This window comes from Hippopotamus amphibius, chromosome 1 (assembly GCF_030028045.1).
Source record: "Hippopotamus amphibius kiboko isolate mHipAmp2 chromosome 1, mHipAmp2.hap2, whole genome shotgun sequence".
Taxonomy (NCBI): domain Eukaryota; kingdom Metazoa; phylum Chordata; class Mammalia; order Artiodactyla; family Hippopotamidae; genus Hippopotamus; species Hippopotamus amphibius.
This window is the reverse complement of record NC_080186.1, coordinates 192,938,395-192,949,101: the sequence shown is the minus strand read 5'-3', so window position 1 is coordinate 192,949,101 and position 10,707 is coordinate 192,938,395.

Here is a 10,707-nt window from a genome sequence, read left to right as displayed (position 1 = left end):
TAGAAAATCCTAAAGATGCAACCAGAAAACTACTCGAGCTAATCAATGGATTTGGTAAAGTTGCAGGATACAAAATTAACACACAGAAATCTCTTGCATTTCTATACACTAACAATGAAAGATCAGAAAGAGAAATTAAGGAAACAATCCCATTCACCATTGCAACAAAAAGAATAAAATACCTAGGAATAAACCTAACCAAGGAGGTAAAAGACCTGTACTCAGAAAACTATAAGACACTAATGAAAGAAATCAAAGATGCTACAAACAGATGGAGGGACATACCATGTTCTTGGATTGAAAGAATCAACATTGTGAAAATGACTGTGCTACCCAAAGAAATTCACAGATTCAATGCAATCCCTATCAAATTACCAATGGCATTTTTCACAGAACTAGAACAAGAAATTTTATGATTTGTATGGAAACGCAAAAGACCCCGAATAGCCAAAGCAATCTTGAGAAGGAAAGATGGAGTTGGTGGAATCAGGCTTCCTGACTTCAGGCTATACTACAAGGCTACAGTGATCAAGACAGTATGGTACTGGCACAAAAGCAGAAATATAGATCAATGGAACCGGATAGCAAGCCCAGAGATAAACTATGGTCAACTAATCTATGACAAAGGAGGCAAGGATATACAGTGGAGAAAAGGCAGCCTCTTCAATAAGTGGTGCTGGGAAAAGTGGACAGCTACACGTAAAAGAATGAAATTGGAACAGCCTTTAACACCATACACAAAAATAAACTCAAAATGGATTAAAGACCTAAATGTAAGGCCAGACACTATAAAACTGCTAGAGGAAAACATAAGAAGAACACTCTTTGACGTAAATAACAGCAAGATCTTTTTTGATCCACCCTTAGAATAATGGAAATAAAAACAAAAATAAATAAATGGGACCTAACGAAACTTCAAAGCTTCTGCACAGCAAAGGAAATTATAAGCAAGACGAAAAGACAACCCTCAGAATGGGAGAAAATATTTGCAAACGAATCAACAGACAAAAGATTAATCTCCAAAATATATAAACAGTTCATCCAGCTCAATATCAAAAAAACAAGCAACCCAATCCACAAATGGGCAGAAGACCTAAATAGGCATTTCTCCAAAGAAGACATATGGATGGCCAAGAGGCACATGAAAAGCTGCTCAACATCACTAATTATTAGAGAAGTGCAAATCAAAATGACAATGAGGTATCACCTCACACCGGTTAGAATGGGCATCATCAGAAAATCTACAAACAGTCAATGTTGGAGGGGGTGTGGAGAAAAGGGAACGCTTTTGCATTGCTGGTGGGAATGTAAATTGATACAATCACTATGGAGAACAGTATGAAGGTTCCTTGCAAAACTGAAAATAGAACTACCATATGACCCAGCAATCCCAATGCTGGGCATATACCCAGAGAACACCATAATGCAAAAAGACACATGCACTCCAATCTTCATTGAAGCACTGTTTACAATAGCCAGGACATGGAAGCAACCTAAATGTCCATCAGCAGATGGATGGATAAAGAAGATGTGGTACATACATACAGTGGAATATTACTCAGCTGTAGAAAGCAATGAAACTGGGACATTTTTAGAGACATGGATGGACCTAGAGACTGTCATACAGAGTGAAGTGAGTCAGAAAGAGAAAAACAAATATTGTATATTAATACATATATGTGGACTATAGAAAAATGGTACAAATCAACTGGTTTGCAAGGCAGAAATAGACACAGATGTAGAGAACAAACATATGGACACCAAGTGGGGAAAGTGGGGAGGGTTGGGGGGGTGAATGAATTGGGAGATTGGGATACCAAATTGTACAATCTAAATATATGCATTTTATTGTAAAAAATAAAAAACTAAAAAGTTAAAAAAAATGTCATTTAATGGAACTCAGCTTTTTATAATGAAAATTACTTACACCAGTGTAAATATAGGCACATTTTTTGAATGCAATAAGTTCTTTTAAAGTAAGTTATTGGAGTGTATAGATCATAAGTATAACGTAGGAAAAAACGGAGACGTCTCCGCTTCTTAAAACATTTAAAATCAATTAAAAAAAAAACTAAACAAAGAAAAAGAGCACTACTTAAAGGGCAATGGATCCAATCAAACTCATTTTAAAAAGCAGCTTTAGGAAGAAGGATCATGTAAGATATTTATTACTCTGCATCTTTGCCAGTTATTCCTTAGCTTCAGGGGCATTGCTTGCTGCTGCAGCCTGGTTCAGCTGAAGAAATGGGTTTTTTGCTCATTGCAGGGCTAAGTGGCAGCTAAAATCTTAAGGCCACGCATTTATTAAGTTCAGAGTACTTTCTAGTGTCAGTTGGCATGTGCTTGATGAAGAAGCTCAGCGAGGAGGCCAGCTGGCCTGCAGTCATACTAACTGTAAAATAAACAATTCAAGGGTATATATTTAAATATTCAAGAGAGAACTTTAATCCTGTGAAATCCCTAATTGTGCTGCTCTCAAGTGTGATTTGGGTGACAGATGCCAGAAGTCAGCCTCTTGACTAACAGCAAAGCATTGTAACGAGAGAAGGAACGGAACAAGTTTGGAAAAAACAACAGAAGGAAAGGGAAGGGTGGTGGTGTCAGTGAGAAAACTGAGTAGAAATCCCTCTTGAAATGTGAAAACTTTCATGCTGTTCTTATAATTGAGAAAACATAAAGAATACTGGAATATACTTTAAAAAATCTAGTGCCAGAAAATTATGAATGAGATGATACATTTACTACTGAAGTAGATATTCTTCAATATAGATATGTCATACCTTCTATTTTGCAGCATTACAAGGAAAAGGAGAAGTGAAATATAGATCACTACCTGTAGGGCATTCATGTTTAAAATTTTATAAAATAAACTTAAACATAACACTTTAGACAATGTAATGTGAAGCTTATCTTTTTTCTCTCTACATATCTAAAGTATGCAAAAATGTCTAAGAAACCGTATAGAAGTTAGGCAAATTATTTTCCTATATTTTTTCCCAGTAACTAATATACATACCACTTAATGGCAATTAATGTAGCATAGTGGTTTAGACAAAGCCAAACGAAACAAAACACTCAACAGTTGAACATTAAACCTCTCAGAGCCTTAATCTAAATTTTGGAATAATAAGCCAGCTTCATAAAAATCCTGTGAGACTTAAAAGAGAGAGTGGATGTAAAATTAAAGTATTTGGTGCAGTTATTAGCACTTTCAAGTGATCAATAGATGATATATGCTATTATTATGTGAGAGCATGTTAAATTTTAAGTTTCAACTTAGATGTCAAATTATAATAGATAAAAATCACATAAGGAAGTACCAGATTGAAATGTACATTTTCAGAGTATATAAGGGAATACTCTTTAGACAGTTCTAAAATTCACAAGGACAAGATAAAAAGGCCAAGGGAAGGGAGATTTATGAAGAGATTCTTTTTGGATATAGTGCTGAAGTGCTTTGAATCTCACCCACTCCTCCTTAAGGGTTAGTTTGAGGTGCACTCTTCTAATTTCAGTCCTGTTTGCACTCATTTCAAGAAGGCAACTCTGAAAACTTAGTGTGTGCCCCAGGAAATATGGGAGTACAATGATTGGGTTGTCTGACACACATATGAGATTTCTAAATGTGGATGCAGCCTGAAGCCACAGCGTAGAGAGAGCTATTGCTGCATCCAGAAGCAAGTGACCAACCTGGCAGTGGTGGATAAAAGTGCAGCATCTCCAGGATCACTTGTGCAACACCCACTAGGAATGTAGGTATGTATTAGAAAGAACCTTGTTTAAAAATGGTTTCTATCAGGGAATTCCCTGGTGATCCAGTGGTTAAGACTCAGTGCTGGAGGCATGGGTTTGATCCCTGGTCAGGAAACTTAAGATCCTACATGCTGTGTGGTGCAGTCAAAAAAAAAAGAAGGCCTGTGCCAGAGTGTGCAGGGTCCCTAAAAGGGAGAGTCTGTGAAGGGTGGACCTAGAGGAAGCCTGAAGCTTATGGGGGTGCAAGAGCAGCCAGTCAGAGCAAAGTGTTAGGGTTAGAGGAGTCCATAACTTACTAAATAATCTACTAAAATGCTTCTAAGAGAAAAATTCAGCTTTAAATACTAGCCATTTCCAGATGATGTAGAATCCTATTTAATGATACAGAATCCTATTCAAACAGAATCCTGTTTGAATAATAGACAATACTTCATATATTCCTTTCCCTCTTCTTTTTTCTTCCCATTCCAAAGAGTCACAAACCATGTGTATCAGTTAGAATAGGTAAGTTTGTTACAATAACAAACAAATCCTCAGTCTCATTGGCTTAACACAAAAAGTTTAATTTCTCATTTATGCCACATGTTCTTTGCAAATTGGCAGGAGGTCTCTGCCTACTGTAGTCAGTGAGGGACCCAGACTGATGGAGCTGCACTTCCACAAACATTGCAGACTATATAGGAAAGAGACTTAGGAGGATCTCACACCAACAATTAAATGCCAACACTTAAACTCACAGCTTGTCCAGAATTAGACTGGGTGGCCTACCTGATCACCATATGCCAGGAAGAGAAATGCTGTCACATATATTGAAGATTGAGTGAGAAATATTTGATCAGCATCACTAACAGCTCCCATAATCTGCCTTTCTAGCCAACACTAAAAATGTACTACTCTGTTTCAGTCAAAATATACTGCCTCCTTCTCAACAGATACAACCTCAAAGTCTTATCCATTTTTGGCATTTAACTCCAAGGCTAGGATTCCTAATAGAGTGACTGATAGTCTCTCTATTAGGTCTGATGTATTTCCTCTTGACTTGGGGGCCAGTGAATTAAAAAGACAAGTTCTTTGCTATCCACGCAGCTAAATACAAAAGTAAAACAGGGATAGAATAACCACAATAAATAATCTCATTTGGAAAAGATGTTGTCTATGGCAAATTTAAAAGCATATATTTTAAAGGTTCCCTATCCTGATAATGGGAAACGAATTAGGCCCTGATTCTGTCACCACTGCCCCTCACCAGGTACCTGTATTGTTCTCTGTGGCACTCAGATCTTCTCTCTGTTCCTTTTCCAGTAACCTTAGGCAATATCAGAAATGGGCACTGGAAAATGTTACTGGAGTAAAGCAGATTTCTCAGCATGCTTCTTACTGATGTATGGTAGTGAGGGGTGGGGGTGTTAGGGGGCGGGGGACAAAGGTCATTTTAAGTTTTGAACATTCACAATTGCTTTTAGACCAGGTTCTTTTGGGAGTAACATTCTCTAAATAACTTAGGAAACTTCTAGAGATGAGAATCTAATCTGTTTGATTCAGGTCATCTCCATGTTGCAGTAGGCACATCCTTTGTTCTGTTCTAAATAGATCTCTTAGATTTGTTATATTTCTATGCCTTCTCACACCCTCGATTCTTCTCTCTCCAGAATTAACTGCAGGTACTTTGAGTTTTTTGTATACCTGTGGGAAAGTCACATCATTGGTCTCATATCCCTGAGCCATGCTATCCAATTCATAGTAATTGGGCACCTTGGTTTTAACTGGGTATTTGCTCTAAGGCTAATTAAATTTATCTGCAGGTTTTAGCAGTGCATATGTAGACTGTGCTCTCAATTTGATCCTTGCTACAAGGCTAAATTTGAATCAACATTTGTTACTCAAAGGCTTTCTTAGTTTAATTCTTTACTAGTAGGTGATGAAAAGTTCTCAAATTTCAGGACTCTCTTAATTCCTTTTATTTCTTTTAGAAAACAAACTAATTCTTCCCTGACAAACATCTTTCTTGTAGTAACTTGCCAAAACCAGCCTTCAGCAACTAACTTGTACAGATAATGTTCTGTTTTTCACTGTCTCCCCTTCAAGTTACAGATTTATTAAGTAAATATCCTTCTAGTTATCATTAACTCAATTTCCATTTTCCAGGGTGCAGTAGATATCAGTTTCTCCATTGCTTGTCACCTGGCTCCTAAACCAGTGTTTTGGGTGTGTGTTTGTGTGTGTGTGTGTGTGTGTGTGTGTGTGTGTGTTTTGTTATTGTAGCACTTCAGTTCTGGTCAGAAGAGGTTAGGTTATCCTTGTATAACAATTAATTCCAAAATCTCAATGGTTTAGAAGAGTTTCTTTCTTTCTCACATTACATTTTCCTTGTTAGTTAGTGGAATGAGAGGATAGCAAAGGAGTGTCTGCTCAGAAGAAACTGTGACTGCCTTAAATGTAGCCTTTCATTGTATCCAAAGGAAAGAGACATCTTGGAGGGTTTTGGGTCAACCATTAAGTAATCGGTCATGTAAATAACTCATGCCACTTACCACTTACAACTTATTGGCCAGAATTATAGATCCACTTTGACTCAGTTACAAGAAATGTTATTCTACCATGTGCATTTAGGTGGAAAGTTATATTGGAAAACAGCACTAATGACTGAGACAGCAAGGTTATTAGACTTGGGAAAAAGATAGTTTGTTATACCAACCTTTCAAACAGTAAGTAGCCTGCTGGAAGTTGGCCCTAGCCAGGGAAGGAAAGAAGAAAACAGTAAATCATGCTCAGAATTTTGATTGATGTGTTATATTGATCATCCTAAAGTCTCAACTGTAATTGTGTTTTATGACTCCAGCTCACATAGGCTTGTTTATTATCTACTAGAAAGAAATAATAGATCTTTTTAAAGTTATCCTCCAGTGGCCCCACTGGATAAATTTTAAAGTGCCAATGGGAGACAAAATTTTCCATTTTTATTACAAGAGTTGTTTTCTTTGACATGTCAGTTGCCATCTCCATGACCACCTCCACCATTATCATCAGCTGAAGCTATGTTTATGAAAACTTTGGATTGATAAGCATAATGGGTTAATTTTTCCTACCTGTCATCAGTCAAATATCCATAGACATTGTTTTCAGATAACATGATTTTATATATGTTAAATCCTAAAAAACAAAAACTGCCACAAGGATGTAAGAAATCAAAGGAGATACAAATAAATGAAAAAATATCCCATGTTCATGCATTGGAAGAATACATATTGTTAAAATGTCCATACTACCAAAAGCCATCTTTAGGTTCAGTGCAATTCATGTCAAGATTCCAAAGGCATTTTTTTACAGAAGTAGGAAAAAACACTTCTAAAATTTATAGGGAATCACAAAAGACCCCAAATAGCTAAAGAAATCCTGGGAAAGAAGAAGAAAGCAGGAGGCATCACAGTTCCTGATTTCAGGGAATACTATAAAGCTATAGTCTTCAAAACAGTATGGTACTGGCATAAAAATAGACAAATAGATCAGTGGAACAAAATCAAGAGCTAGAAGTAAACCCAAGCATTTAAAATCAACTGATATTTGACAAGGAAGCCAAGAATACTCAGTGGAGTAAAGATAGTCTCTTTAATTAATGCTGCTGGGATGAAGGATATTCACATGTAAAAGAGTAAGACTTACCCCCTCTTACACTACTCACAAAAACTAACTTGAAATAGATTAAAGACTTGAATATAAGACCTGAAACCATGAAACTCCTAGAAGAAAACACTGGGATAAAGCATCTTAACATGGGTTTAAGTAATAATTTTTTGGGATATGACACCTAAAGCACAGGCAGCAAAATAAAAAATAAATAATAGTACTATAGCAAACTAAAAAGCTTCTGTACAGCAAAAGAAACCATTAACAAAGTGAAAAGACAACCTACAGAGTGAAAAAAATATTTGCAAACCATATAGCTGATAAGGGGCAAATATCCAAAATACATGAAGAACTCATACAACTCAATAGAAAAACAACAACAACAACAATTAAAAATGGGCAAGGGATCTAAATAGACATTTCTCCAAAGAAAATATGCAGAAGGTCAACAGGTGCATGAAAAGATACTCAGTATCACCAGTTGTTAGAGAAATGGCAATTAAAACCACAGTGAATTATCACCTCATGTCTGTTAGAATGGCCATCATCGAAAGGATAGGACAGCATATATGAGTATGGATGTAGAGAAAAGGGAACCCTTGTGTGCTGTTGGTGGGATTATAAATTGGCACAACCACCATGGAAAACAGTATGGAGGATCCTCAAAAAAAAAAAAAATAGAACCAGCATATGATCCAGCAGTTCCGCTTATGGGAATATTTCCAAAGGAAATGAAGATGGGATCTCGAAGAGGTATCTGCACCCGCATGTTCATAGCAGCATTATTTACAATAGCCAAGACATGGAACCTGAGTAGTCATTGATGGATGAATGGATAAAGAAGTTGTGAGATCTGTCTGTCTACCTGTTATATCTATGCTAATATCTACACACACACATACATGCACACAGTACACACATATACACACCCTGGAATATTATTCAGCCATAAAAAATGAGGAAATTTTAACCATTTGTGACAACATGGATGGACCTTGAAGGCTTTATGCTAAGTGAAGTAAATCAGAGAAAGACAAACAGTATATGATCTCACTTACATGTGGAATCTAAAACAAAAACAAAAATAGAAATTAAACTCATAGAAAAGGAGCTCACACTTATGGTTACCAGAGGCAGAGGATAGCGGGAGGGAGAATTGAAGGTGGTCAAAAGGTACAAACTTACAGTTATAAGATAAATTAAGTACTAGGATGTAGTGTACAGCATAATGACTGTAGTTAACACTGCTGTATGATATATAGCAAAGTTGTTACAGTAAATCTTAAGAGTTCTTATCATAAGGAGAAATTTTTTCTTTTCTTTTTCATTGTATCTATATGAGATGATGGATGTTAGCTGAACCTATTAAGGAAATCACTTCACATTATATGTAAATCAAGCCATCATGGTCCACACCTTAAACTTACACAGTGATATATGTCAAATACTTCTCAATAAAACTGGAAAATATAATAACGAAGACAATAAGGGAAAATTTCCCCCAGAATCAGTCTTTGTATAGCAGAACTCTCACCTGTCTTTTTGATTGAAAGTACCATAAAATAAGTCATTTTTTCTTTTTTCTCCCCACACACTCTGCCTTTAGTTGCAGGCACTACCCAGTGTCTCTAAATTAAACTAAAATGAAAATACTGAGTGGTGGACATAGGGTATCTCACAGTGTTTAAGGGTGGATTGGAGAAGTAGGTTCACAATAGAGAAAAGAAGCTTTCAAATCTCAAGGGCATTAATTGCTGGGGAATTTCTGCGTTGGTAGGATGCATGAACAAATTCCAGTTATTTTTCCTACCTTGTCACTCCCTTCATGATTCAAATTCTGAGAGAGAGGATTGATTGGCTAAGCTTAGTTTGATTACTTACCCACATTTACTGTATCTCAGAAGTGAAAAGAATGATCTAGTTTTGATGGAAGAAGTCTCCAAGTATTTTTGCTTTTTGTTTTTTTCTTCTCTTGGTGGCAGAACATAGCACTTTTTACTATTCCCCCAGATTATTTCTCCCCAAGATATAGAGTACCATTAGGAACAGTGATAGTGGTTGGTTGGTAACAAAAAGCCAAACCCAAACAAAAATGCATAGAACCAGTTTGCTTCTATTGTATGAAGGTGAAGTGTTTGAGGAACATAATTTTAATAAACATATTTTTGTTAATGACAAAAACATCTCTTTAAGAAAAGTATTTTGGGAAGAATTTTTGGGCCAATATTGCTTTTCCTAGGTCAGTAATCTATAAGCAGTAAGGTACAGAAAGGCATGCTTGAAAAAAATGATAAAATTAGCTCATCCAACCTCTTGATTTTTGACCCTCTTTCTGTTATTACACTCTACATTGAAAACCAGGGTAGCAGCTAAGAGTTTCAGGGCTCTGCAGTACCATGTCTTTGGCAAAATTGCCTTTTCTATTACCAGATTTAGTCATTCTCTAGATTCTGGTAACCTGATGTGATTTCCTCAGTGCAAGTGAACTGCTTTATTTGAGCCTTTCCCTGACACTGACAATTCTTGGTGGAGGCCATACCCTGAAGTTGATGGTGTGATGGTGGTGGAGGGGGTGAGTTATGACTGTGCTGATTTCTTGGAGCTTTCTACAACATGTTGAAAGATTACATGAAGCCTTGTCATTACAAATAAGCTAGTACAGAACAAAGATGTAATATTCGTTAGAGCCATAATGCAAGTATTATAGCTGATATGAGGGAAGTTCCAGAAAAAGAAACTGTTTTCTGTTTGCATGAAAGACAGCAGGAATGAGTTACTTTGACATGCATTGTGTGTTTGTTTTCTGTGCTTTTTCTATTTGTATGCATAAAAAAATTAAACCTATGACTGGATATCAGTTGGCAATGGTTCATTTTTATTCACCACTGTCCACTAACTGGATTGAATAATTACAATTTGTCCTACCATCTGAGACTCTCCCTGACATTTGGCTGCCTCTGCCCTGCTGCTCACTTATGTTTAAGTTTGTACCTGCTCATTAACTGATTTGTCCTAAAAATAACTCTGAAAGTCTCAGATCCTGAGCTGTTAGCAGTTAGCCTATATAGCTAAGGTTATAAAATCAGCATCTGGCTAGAGCTCAAAAAGCTGACTCTGTTCTCATTTTTAAGACTAAAATGAAGAAATTTATATATGAAACTGCTTCTTATTAGCTCTTAAAACTGTAAAACGCTGAAGGTTCTCATGAAAGATGTGCCCCGTGCTGCAGTTTGTTAACTTCATCCCAGGCATTGAAATTCAGTTATGGCATCTCTCTTGGACGTGTGGTGAAAGCTACCATCTCTTGTCTTTTCCACAAAACCTTAAGCC